At 37.6% G+C, this 12,303-nt stretch overlaps 1 pseudogene; it reads right to left on the reverse strand.

The window, feature by feature from the left end:
• Positions 1 to 33: 33 nt before the first annotated feature.
• Positions 34 to 10,515, reverse strand: LOC147825775 (uncharacterized; annotated as a pseudogene).
• Between the last annotated feature and the right edge of the window lie 1,788 nt (positions 10,516 to 12,303).

Here is a 12,303-nt window from a genome sequence, read left to right on the forward strand (position 1 = left end):
TTCCAAAAATTTTTTAAACAGGCAGAGTGAAGCATTTTTTCATTAAACACTACTTTATTGTTTTAACAAAACTACAATTCACTTTAACCATTGCATTGCAGAGGGCACTGTTGTACTGTAACTTATACAGGAACGTGCATTATTTGTAGTGTCACATGTAAACACACTACCAATCTAGTCAGTTTCAAAGAGTGATTCGGGTATTTTTTTATTCATGGATGAAATATCATGATAGGTCTACTTGGATATATTATGCAACTAGCACAAGAGTATACCTAAGCAGACAGCAAAGTTACAGTGTTACATAAATCATAATCATAAATTGATATTTATTGCTTCAGTTATTTTCGAGTCAAAATTTTGGAAAATGTTAAAAATGTAAGCAAATGCATAATACTGAAGCAGAATTTGGTAAAGACAGAGAAGCTCATATTTATAACCAGTCGAGAAAAAAGGGAATAGAAGAGTATAGTGGATGTTCAACGATAAATGATAATTGTAATTTACAGCAGGAAACAAAACCACTGTTTAATTCCAGTGTGAAAGACAATAACTGAGACAAGATTTAAGATTTACAGAAATTTTCAACAGCTTAATCAAAAACAGAATCCACCAAATTAGTCATATAGAATTTCTAACAAAACTTTTTAAACAAATTTTAACAGGACCTGAGTATGTAAACTTAGCCAGCTATAAAACACCTTGGTTGTTACACATACATACACACACACACAAATGCACACACACAATCTCAGACAGATTGAAAAGAAATAATCACGTTAGATTTCATAATTTCATAATTGTGAGAAAATGACATCTGAAAGCTCACTGAAACAAATATTTAAATACCAATAAACTATTCTGCTCAGAGAAGGTGAGCCGGTCCCAGCACCCAGAAGGAAGCTCCCTGCCTCCATCCCAGGCTCCTAGGGCAGAGAAGGTGAGCCGGTCCCAGAACCCGGAAGGAAGCTCCCCCGCTGCCATCCCAGGCTCCTAGGGCAGAGAAGGTGAGCCGGCCCCAGAACCTGGAAGGAAGCTCCCTGCCTCCATCCCAGGCTCCTAGGGCAGAGAAGGTGAGCCGGTCCCATCACCCGGAAGGAAGCTCCCCCGTCTCCATCCCAAGCTCCTAGGGCAGAGAAGGTGAACTGCGTGGGATCCAGAAGCACACACACACACACCCCGTGGAAATGAGAAAACACATAAACAAGCCTCAAAAACAGACTTCCAGATCACCTACAGCAACCCCAAAGGGAAACGAGTTGGAACACTCTGATAACCACCTGGACTCTCTGAACTGGCAACAAAAGAGGATCTGGGAAAAAAGAAATCAGTAATAATTACTCAGATAACAGCAAAGATTTTGCTCATGGTGCAAGACATGATTAATAAATCTAGAGAGGACACAGATTAAAAAAATAGAGGATCTGAGGAACATGATGGCATCCCAACATAAGAATCAAATGGAATCCATAAAACATACAAACAGATTTCCAAGAGATTAAAAACTCCATCGAAAGTCTGCTCAGCAGAATGAACCAATGTGAGGATAGAATTTCACATATAGAAGATAAGATTGCAATTAGTGAGGAAGAAAAGAAAAATTGCTTTCAAATTGTAAGGGAACATGAGAAATCAATCCAGCAGCTGCTAGACAATGCAAAGGAGACTAACATAAGACTGATTGGAGTCAGTGAAGAAAGAGGAGCGAATGCAGATGACATAAAAAAACTGTTCACAGAAGGGATGGCAGAAAACTTCCCAAGGAGGGGAAAAGAACTTGACATACAGATAAGTGAGGCATATAGGACTCCAGGTAGCCTTGATCAAAAAAAGTCTACACATAGGCACACAATAGGATTCCAGAAATCCAACAGAAGAACAAAATTCTACAAGCAGTGAGAGAAAAGAAACAAATCACATACAAAGGAAAGCCCATCAGAATCACAGCAGACTTCTCAATGCAAACCCTCAAGGCAAGAAGAGCTTGGAGTGATGTATTTCAAGCCCTAAAGGAAAACAGCCTCCAACCCAGATTGATGTACCCTGCAAAACTGTCTTTCAAAATTGATGGAGAAATAAGATACTTTCATGGTAAAGAGCACCTCAGGAACTTCATGAATACCAAACCGGCACTCCAAAAAATTTTAGACAGTACCCTAGTAGAAAACGCAATGAGGATCACAACCCCAGGAAACCCCTTCAGAATGAATCCAGTGGGCGTGATAAATTAAACGCAAAGGGGGAGAATCCAACAAAAAGAAAAAGTCATGACAAGGCTTTTAAAACTTTTAATTTCATCTCCCTAATGAGTGCATAATTCAATCTTATTATTGTACTGATTAGTATTTTCCTGATTCTAGAGTTGCACACCATTCCTTGTGCTCTACTGGCTATTTATCGCCTTCTTATGTCTACGTTTTAATTGGGTTGTCTATTAATGAGCTCTAAGAATTCTTTGTATATTCTGGTCATAGGTTATATGCATTGTAAATATGGTCTGTTTAAGGACTACTTTTCATTGTAATGATGTCATTTAAAGTTCTAACTTTTGATGGAATCTCATTTATCAATTTTTTCTTTTATACATCATGCTTTTTGTATCCTAGGTAGTTCTTGCCTACCTTGAATTCATAAATATTTTTCCTTATGATTTCTTCTTAAAGTTTTATACTTTTAGGCTTTCTTATTTAGGTTCATAGATCCCTTCAAGTTATTTTCATGTATGGAAGTAAAGGGTTGAGGTTAACTTTTGTATATACGGATACCAGGTGTTCTCGTGCCATTTGCTGAAAACACTATCTCTTCTTCGGCTCTTGAATTGAGTTTATATTCTATAAAATGCTAATGTTAAATACTCTTTCAAAACTCAGTGGGCCATGTATGTGTGGTTCTATTTCTAGATTCTCTGTTTTATTCCAATGATCTATATGTCTTTCCTTACACCAGCACTGCTTTGAGTACTGTAGCTTTAGAAGAAGTCTTAAAATTACTAGGTACCAAATGTCTTACGACACTGTTTTTGGTTTTGCTTTTGTTTTTGTTTTTAACTTTTCTAGGTCCTTTGTACTCCTACATAACTTTTAAATTTCAATATCCAATTCGTTTATAGCAATTATACACAGACCTGAATTTTTATATATACCTTGTGTTTTCTACTCCTGCTAAATTCAAGTACAAGTTCCAGGGGCTCCTAGAGATTTCTTAGTATTTTCTCTGTAGATGATCATTTCATCTACATATAAAGATTTTGCTTCTGCCGTGCCAATCTTATCCTAGTTGTGTCATTTTATTGCCAGACTATTTTGGTGGGGACTAGGTTTCAAAGTTTAATGGACAGATAAAGAGTAAGCATATCTGCCCTTGTTCCCCAACTTAAGGAGAAAGCATTGTATCTTCTCCATTGATATAAGGCATTCTCACTGGAAGTATGGAGTACATGTCTTTACTCTGTTGAGAAGATTCTGTTCTACTTCTAGTCTCCTGATAGCTTTTACCATGAACAGCTGTAGAATTTAGTCCAATACTTTTTCTCCAACTAGTGACAGGATCATATGGCTTTTTCCTTTCCTCTGTATAAATGATGACTTTTGGGGGGGGCGGTGGATCTTCCAATGCTGAACCAACACTGCCATCCCTATAACAAAACCACTTTCTACATACTGCCAGATCTGACTTCCAATAGTTTGTTTTGTTAAACAAGTTTCTATCTATGTTCATACTTTTTTCTTCTATTATCTTTATCCAGTTTTAGGATTAGCACAACGTTGAGTTCCTAAAATGAGGGGAGAAGTCTTCCTTCTTTTCTCTGCTTTAATTGTTTAATTTATCAGTTAAAATGTTTATGAGCCTGCTGTTGTCATATAGGTAGGTTTTCAAGCTAGGAATATACTTTCTTTAATAGGTGCTACTCAAATTTTATATTTAATTTTTCAAATATTTTTCTTTAGTTTTAGGTAAATCGTGTGATGTAAGACACTGCCCAAGAAAATCTTTGGATATGTTTCTTCTCAAAGAACACCTAGGTTTATGAAATGTCAACTGCCTAAACTCAAACTGGTGACAGATACTTTTTGACAATTTTCCATCTTTCAGAGAATTTCAGCTAGAGATGAAGATCAGTTTCTCTCATGAAGATGCAATTTTACCCATGTAAGCCAAGAAAGATCGGGCATATCAGAATTTTAAAGCAAAAGTAACTTTTCCTTCATTGCTTTATTGAAATGTACAAGTCATGCTGAAAATATTTGAACAATAAGAGTATTACGATATACTATAACTTGGATAATATCCTGAGTTCGATCCCTGGTACCAGGAAGAAAGAAAAAGGATTGTAGTGAAGACTGTACAAACTCAGTAAATTTACTAAAACTCACTGATCTATACAGCTGAAATATTTTTATCCTATATCATTTGTACCTCAATAAAATTGAAAAAAAATTTATACTCCAGATCCCCAACTGATATTGAGATAAAACATCCACTTATGAAAGTTGGGAAATCTAACCCCAGGAAACAATCTGGAACAAGTCTCCTCTGAAGAGTTTTCTTTAATTCTTTCTATAAAGTGTATCTTTTCAGAAAAAACCCACTAGTTTATACTAGCATATGATTCTTATATCCCATATCCCTTTCATGGCTAGAGTGCATTTGGTAGGTCCATTCAGGAATAACTACACAGATCAATCTGTCACACAGTATTTGAACTGCAGGGATTTGGGGTTGAGAGACGCACAAAGAAGAAACCAAAAACCTTACATCCAGAGGTAGCATTTCAGACCTAAGCACATTAAATTACAGCAAATATTCCTGAGTCTCCGATCAGCATTAAGATCTCTTCACTGCCATAAGCCCAATATACGATAGTTTAGTTCTGTTTTTATAGGAGCTGCCTCAAATTTCAGCTTTATTAACTTATTTCTGAACACTGTTGAGTCAGAAGGGCTCCTGTCGAGCTCCATGACCTGAGACCCAAATCTCACGCAGGGTCTTTCATTCCTTTTTCAGTTAGAAATTATTCAGACTTCACCAAGGTAATTTTGAATATTCATCAATACCCGTATATTCTGTACTTTGTAGGACTAATTCCACACACACACACAAAAGTAAAACTGAAAACATCCTCATCAATTCTACATTCATTCCTTGAACTTGACTAGCTATCAAATGGGGGTCTCTCTTAATTTTAGCGTGTATATCCTCCAGATGGTAGAGGATTAAAATACCAAATTCCTAAAATGGGAAAGTTGGGTTATACGCAGGAGAAAAGCTGAGAAGTAATGAAGTAGATTTCCCATTTAAAGGAGACAGCTGCTACTCAGAACCAGCTGAGTGCTCCATGTATACATGAGCCCAGTTTGGGCAGCCCTTAACATATTGTTTTTAATCATTCTTTTTTTTTTTTTTTTTGTACTGGGGATCGAATTCAGAACCTTGAGCTTGGGAGACAGGTGCCAGCACCACTGAGCTAAATCCCCATCCCGAAATTTGGTTTTTAAGGAGAAACCTCAACATGAAATTCCCTAATTTGAAATACGGACAACTAAACATACATACATACATACATACATACATACATACATACATTTACATATAAACATCCCACCATGAAGACAACCCAAAATATGACTCGGTCTAAGAGATATGACCTCTATGATACTGAATGCTTACACTTGCAATTGCAGGAAGCTGTACAGACATAAATTGTAAAATATATAATTCTATGTTGCAAATGAAAACCCAGTCAGGGCAAGTGTTTTTGGCATGTTTTTTTCCTCCACACCCAATCTATTAGATTTCTGGAGGGGGACTGTGATTCTCATGGCTGAGGTAACTCAACTTCAAGTTGTTTGGATTCTTAATCCCTTTAGCCAGTAACCAAAAGTTAAAATTCGGGGTGTTCTATTTATTAGAATTTCCCTGCAAACAAACTTGTTTGAGCTTCTCTGGCTTGTTCCTATCATATTCTAGGGATGCCTGCACCAAGTGTTTAAAAAGTATTCAACATTCTCACTAAACTAGAAGTCCGGTAGCCTGCAAGAGAACTGTTTTCTATCAGAGAAACAAGAAAATTCCAAAAAATCTGAAATGTTTAATATTTCTACAGCATCACAATTATCAGAGATAAAAATAACAAAACAAAAAACACCTTAGAAAGCATTAGTCCCATCCATTCACTCTACTGGTACAGGACCTACAATCCAGAAAGGTCAAATGATTTCTACAAGGTTATATAGTATAAAGCTGGCAAGCTGAGATAGTAATGTGAGTCCAGTCAAATTCTTTCCATCTTGATACACTAGAGTGGGAGAATAGCAGGAGAGAGAAATCCTCTGAAGAAAAACACTTTTCAAATTTAAGACTGGCCTTTTAGAACCATTTCACATCTCATACTTTCTGCACTTACCACATGGCTTTATCAACTCTATTGCCATTAAAAAGCAGATGACATCCTTGAAATGAAGAGGGATGAATGGAGAAGAATTTCTCTAGCTGCTAACCCACTGAAGTTGCAGCTATTAATCAATGTTGTGGTAGTTCATATCCCAGGTTTTCCAGTAATTTGAGCTAAATTTCCAACCCCCTGGCCCATCTTACTTTATTTGCAGAACTACATTTTGGTGTGTGATGCCCGATGTCTGATAAGGCTTGAAATACTTTTAAATATTTTGTCACATGTATTGCATTCATGGTCACTTGTTCTGGTATGAATTTTTGCATGTTCTACAAGGATTGTGCTTCAAGTAAAGCTTGCTCCACAAAAGTCACATTCATCGAGTTTCTCTCCAGTATGAGTTCTGTAATGTTCATTAAGAGATGAACTCCCACAGTCTTTACATTTGTAAGGTTTCACACCAGTATGGCTTCTCATATGACGACTAAGAAGGGAATGGGCAGAGAAAGCTTTCTCACATTGGTCACATTTGTAGGGTTTTTCTCCTCTATGAAGTCTTTGATGATAATGGAGAGTTGAAAAATGGCTAAAAGTCGCACCACAGTCATTACACAAATATGGCCTTTCGCCAGTGTGAATTCTCTCACGTCCTTTAAGGCAAGAAGCTTGTCTAAAGTCTTTTCCACATTCATCACATGTATATGGTTTCTCCCCAGTATGAATTCTCTGATGTTTGGACAGGGAAGATCTATGACTGAAGGATTTTCCACAATACTTACTTTTATAAGGTTTTTCTCCAGTATGAATTTGCTGACGTTGATAAAGAGATGAACTGTCACTGAAGTTTCTCCCACAGTCTTTACACTGAAAGGGTTTTTCCCCACTATGAATTCGTTTTTTCTTTTATACAAATGCATTTCATTGTTTTAAAGAGAACAAAAGAGGCAGGAACTATTTGCATATAATAAATCCTGGCTTATAAATTTTGGTTTTAGTGGTAAAATCTTGAATCATTCAGGGATTTTTTGAAAATTTTTACTTTATTTTTATTTTATTTAATTTTTGCTTCACTGTGTCTTGAACATTGATATTACAGAAAAGTACATCTGACATAAAGTGTAAACCAGTGTCTCAAAACACTGGAAGAACTTGGAAAGTAAATATGACTCTTCTTATTTCCTCTAAGTAATCTTTAGTAAAACAAAAATTGATCTTTGACATAGATTTGTACTTTTAAAGGCATTAATATTGCATTTATATCAGGTAAGCAACTATACAAATATGCTAAGGAGGGCCTTGAAAATAATCTTTCATCAGTTAAAAGAAGTACAGGAAGGCTGAGTGAACAGGACCAACTTAAGACAGGTTTTATACATTTGATGTTGGAATCTAACATACATTGTGGGTGAGAAGGATGGACATTCAGACAAGGGGTCTTACTCCTTTCCTCATGTAGTTCTGTGTTTGTGAAGAGATATAGTTTTATGTACTGGAGAATGCTTACACAGTGGTGATAAGTGCCAAAATAGAACAAGTTCCCTTCTCTCACTTTGCTTAGTAGGAAACTTTCTGTATTAATAGTTAAATACTATACTTATTACTGTCTTAATCAGTTATATTTAGGAGAGGAGACAAGGAACCTGGTTATAGTTGGTTGACTGGAGGTAGGAATTGCAGAGGAGAAGTACTTCCCATCCATTTAACCCCAGCAGCACCCAGATTTAGTCTGCAAATACCACTCTCCCTTAGGTAGAAAGTATCCTTCAGACAGTATGACCTTTCCATTAAATACTCTTAGGTGGAAAGCACTAGTTCTTAGGACACAATTTCAAAAAGATGAGATGAAAAGGCTCTTTCACAATTACCGATGAAGCCAGGCACAGTGGTGCACACCCATACTCCCAGTTCCTTGGGAAGCTGAACTATGATGATCCCTCGAGCTAGGAGCTCAAGACCAGTTTGGGCAACAGAAGAGACCCCATCTCAAAACAGAAAATTACAGACAAACACACACCTACGTATCTTTAAAATCTTGTTTAGGAACGGTATAGGAGAAGACTACAAAAGCCAGGAGACATGATTTGATTAAAAAATGAAACGCAGCATTTCAGCTCAGAAAGAATTAAGAGCTAAGAATGAATGATAAGGCCTCTTCACAGATCTCTGCAGGCAGTGACAAAGCGTGGACCGCCTGGGCGTGGCCTTATTGGGAGGGTGGGCAGGGCCAAACCCAGGCTACTCTGCCCTTCCAGTGGCAGAGAGCACCAGGACACAGTGTTTTTGCCCCACTATGAATTCTTTGATGTTTAGAGACATTAGCTAGGGTGATACCTTTTGCACAATCATCACATTTGTGGGGCTTTTCTACATTTTGATTTTTGTAATGTGCCTTGAGCAATGAACTACCACTATGAGTTTTTCTATATTCAAGACACGTAGAGTTTTTCTCTACAGTGTGAATTCTATGATAGTTGCTGTGGGGGGGGGCCCTAAAGCAAAAGGCTTTTCCACATTACTACATTTATAAGTAGTTTCTCCAGTTTTATGTGAAGTTGCATCTTGTAATTTCTTGACATTTTTCACAGGTAGAGTTTTTTGTCTTAGAATGGGATGAGCTTTGTGTAAATGCTACCCCACACTTACTGCACTCTGGAATTTAGCCCCCAGATGAATTTTCTCATATTTCTGATGTTCAGAAAGAGATGAAGACGAATTTAGGTCCTTTCCAGCTTCACTGTTTTTCTCTGGCTTTTCAGCACTATTCTCTCTATGGTTCTGAACAAGATCTGAATGTAAACTGAAGGGTTTCTTGCATTCATTAAACTTTCTACACTTCTTCAAGTAGGCTTTCAGATGTTCAGCTTTGTCAGAAGTCCATTTGAGTTTCTGTCCATTGGGGCTCTTTTCTGGGTCTCATACTTCACCCTTATTGTCTCGCCTGTGAGTTTTCTTTTGTATAACTGATCCTGTTGAATGTCCCTGTTTGTTATGATCTTCCTTGGACTTTCCATAACATTTCCAGAATTCTGCTATCGGGCCACAATCATCATCCTTGACGCATTCTTCTATTTTCTCTAAAGTTAAATCTTCCATAAAAACATTGCAGTTTTGAACAGATACCTCCAACTCCCCTTTAGGCTCACACTCTGAAAGAAATAGCAGACAGAACATTTCCTGTTTGCTAAACTGATGTATTGAGACTGAAACAGAAACACAGAAAGTCATGATAAGGAATATGGCTCAGATAATTTTCAATTAGTGCTCTATTGAACAGGGAAAAGAACAGCAATATAGGCAAGCAAGTTAACACAAAGGTTAGGAAAAATATTGAGGAAGATGGAAAGTGTATGCTTCTTAGTTAACAGATGCAAGTTCTTGATCCTCATGTCAGATTTCTATTTCAAACCTAGTCTTCTTCCAAATTTTTCTCTTCCCAAACAATGCTACTATTACTATTTACTGCATACTCATCAAATGCCAGGTCCACGCCAAGCACTTTGCTTTGCATTATTTTGCATCATCGTTACCACAGTCAAAGTACTAGGTCTTCCTATTATCTCTGTTTTATGGATGTGACACCTGGACACCTGAGTGTAAGCAGCTTGTCTATGGTCATATGAATTACAAGTAAGCTTGATTTTTAACCTGGTCTAGCACCAAAGCCCATGCTTTTGATCCCTATACCATATGTCCTCTTCTCAAAGCAAAGCACTAATTTTATACAAAATGTTACTCATATTACAGTTATGCAAGTCCATGCATGCTAGACTTTCAAAGGTTATCACAACTTGGCCCATTCAACTATAAGGATCCTCCAATCTGGCATACATTTCTGGTCCAACCTACACCGCAGTACTCTTGCTCCTATTCTTTCAGTCTTAAAACTTCATACTACCTAGTATTGAATTTCACAACACCTTCAGTATCACATATAAATTTGACAGGGGCTAGGCTTCATGTCCCACGGTCTCCAAGAAGCTTTCTCCAGTACTGTACTCTCATTGTGCACCGGGGATTGAACCCAGAACGTTTGAACCGAGCTACATTGTCCCCCATCCCTTTTTTTTTGTATTTTGAGACAAGGTCTCACTGACTTGCTAAATTACCCAGATGAGGCTTGAACCTGAAATCCTACCTCAGCATCCTGTAGTGCTAGGATCACAGGCATGTATCACCATACCCAGTTTAGCATGTTCACTTTACAGTTAGTGAGTTATATTTGCTTTCCAACATGGAACCAATCTCGCATTTCTAGAATAAGTTTTATTTACATATGATATGTTATAGAGTTATACCTTTGGAATTGATCTTTTGGAGTTGTGTGCTGGGGAGTGAATCTAGGGCCTTCAGGGTGCTAAGACATGCTGTACCCCTGAGTTGCATCCCCAGCCCTCAGTAACATTTTAAAAGAGAATGTTTGCATCTGTATTTCTAGGTGAGTTGAGTTTAAAAGTTTTGTTTTTGCAAACTCAGAGTGCCTAGTTAGACTTCATTTATGCTAAACTTACAAAATGAATTAGAAATAGTTCCAGTATTCTTGTTTCAAATATTTTGTCAAAAGCCAAGGGACTTTCATCGTAAACTTTGATGGGAGTTGCCCTTAAAGTTACTGTTTTACACTCAACCCTTCTGTTCATTTTATGTGTATTTTGTGTAAATAGTGGATAGCTGCATTTTATTTCTTCCCTATTTGGAACAGTGCTTTTATAGGTGAATTTAAGCCATTTTGTTTTGTTTATTGGTTATTGGTTTCTCTTCCTGTTGTAAAATTTGTTTTTTTCCTAATTACTTAAAATCAATGTTTTGTTTAGATTCTGCCAGTGCTTATATTTAAAATGTCTTATTTATATTCTGCTAGTGTTTGTACACATATTTTCATACAAAAATAGGATTTATATGTATATGAACTTTCAATAGCGTATGTTTTACTCCTTTATTCTACTTCGATATCCTAGATTTTGTTTCAACAATCTAAGTTGAAAATCCCATTTAATTATTAAAAATCTGAAAATGCTCTTTCATTTTGCTGGGGTTAGATTCCCAAGGACCTAATCCCTCTGGGTCAGTGCTGTCATCCTAAGACTGCTTTTCATAATGCTCTCCAGTTCTTCCGTGATTAGGGAGTCCTGTGCTTTAGAGCATATCAGACGAAGGGTCAGTTGCCAAGGGCTGAGCCAAAGAATAGTCTAAAGAACCACCGCACCGAGAGATAGAACAGTCATCTTTGAAAGGGGAAAACAAATGCCCAAATGAAAAACCCAGGAAGTCGAATAAGTAGGTTGTTGAAGCAGCAGGTTGAAGTGAATTGCAAATCCAAAAACCATTGACAGGATCTGTTGAGGGTCAAGGCAAGCTAAGCGGGGTTGTAGGGTGGTATAGGGGCCAATGTCATGCATGAGGTTTGTCAGCCCCACATGGTATTCCTTATACATGAAGCGTGTGTCATAAAGAATTCACTGGTCAAAACTAGGCTTTTGAAAGGAAAGTTCATTCCACTTAACAGGGTCTAGCAATCGGGAAATTCGAGCAGCTAGCTGGGAAAAGCTGAGTTTATCACTTCCATGTGTGGATGACTGATACTGGGAGAGATATAGTGGGTGGTAGCTAGGTGGGAGAGACTTCATCTGTGATTGGATGGACTAACACCTGGGCAAAGAGATATTAGCAATGAACAGGGAAAGGAATCAGGCTTATATAGGTATTGAAGGGGCTAAGGAATCTGGGGTGAAATATGTATGACTTGGATGCCCAAGGACGGTCTGCTCAGGTGTGTACACAGTTGGCACCAGGGGTGTTATATACTGCATTTGGAGTCCTTCTGCCCTATTTACGGAGCAGCTGCTGTTGTTTGCTAGAAGCAGCCTGTCTGCTTTGTCCCATTTGTTTGTGAAGGACTCAGGACTGACAGTGTG

The sequence above is a fragment of the Heterocephalus glaber genome, unplaced genomic scaffold, assembly GCF_053883595.1.
Source record: "Heterocephalus glaber isolate CG9 unplaced genomic scaffold, H.glaber_assembly_v1.0 deba00001481, whole genome shotgun sequence".
NCBI lineage: Eukaryota > Metazoa > Chordata > Mammalia > Rodentia > Bathyergidae > Heterocephalus > Heterocephalus glaber.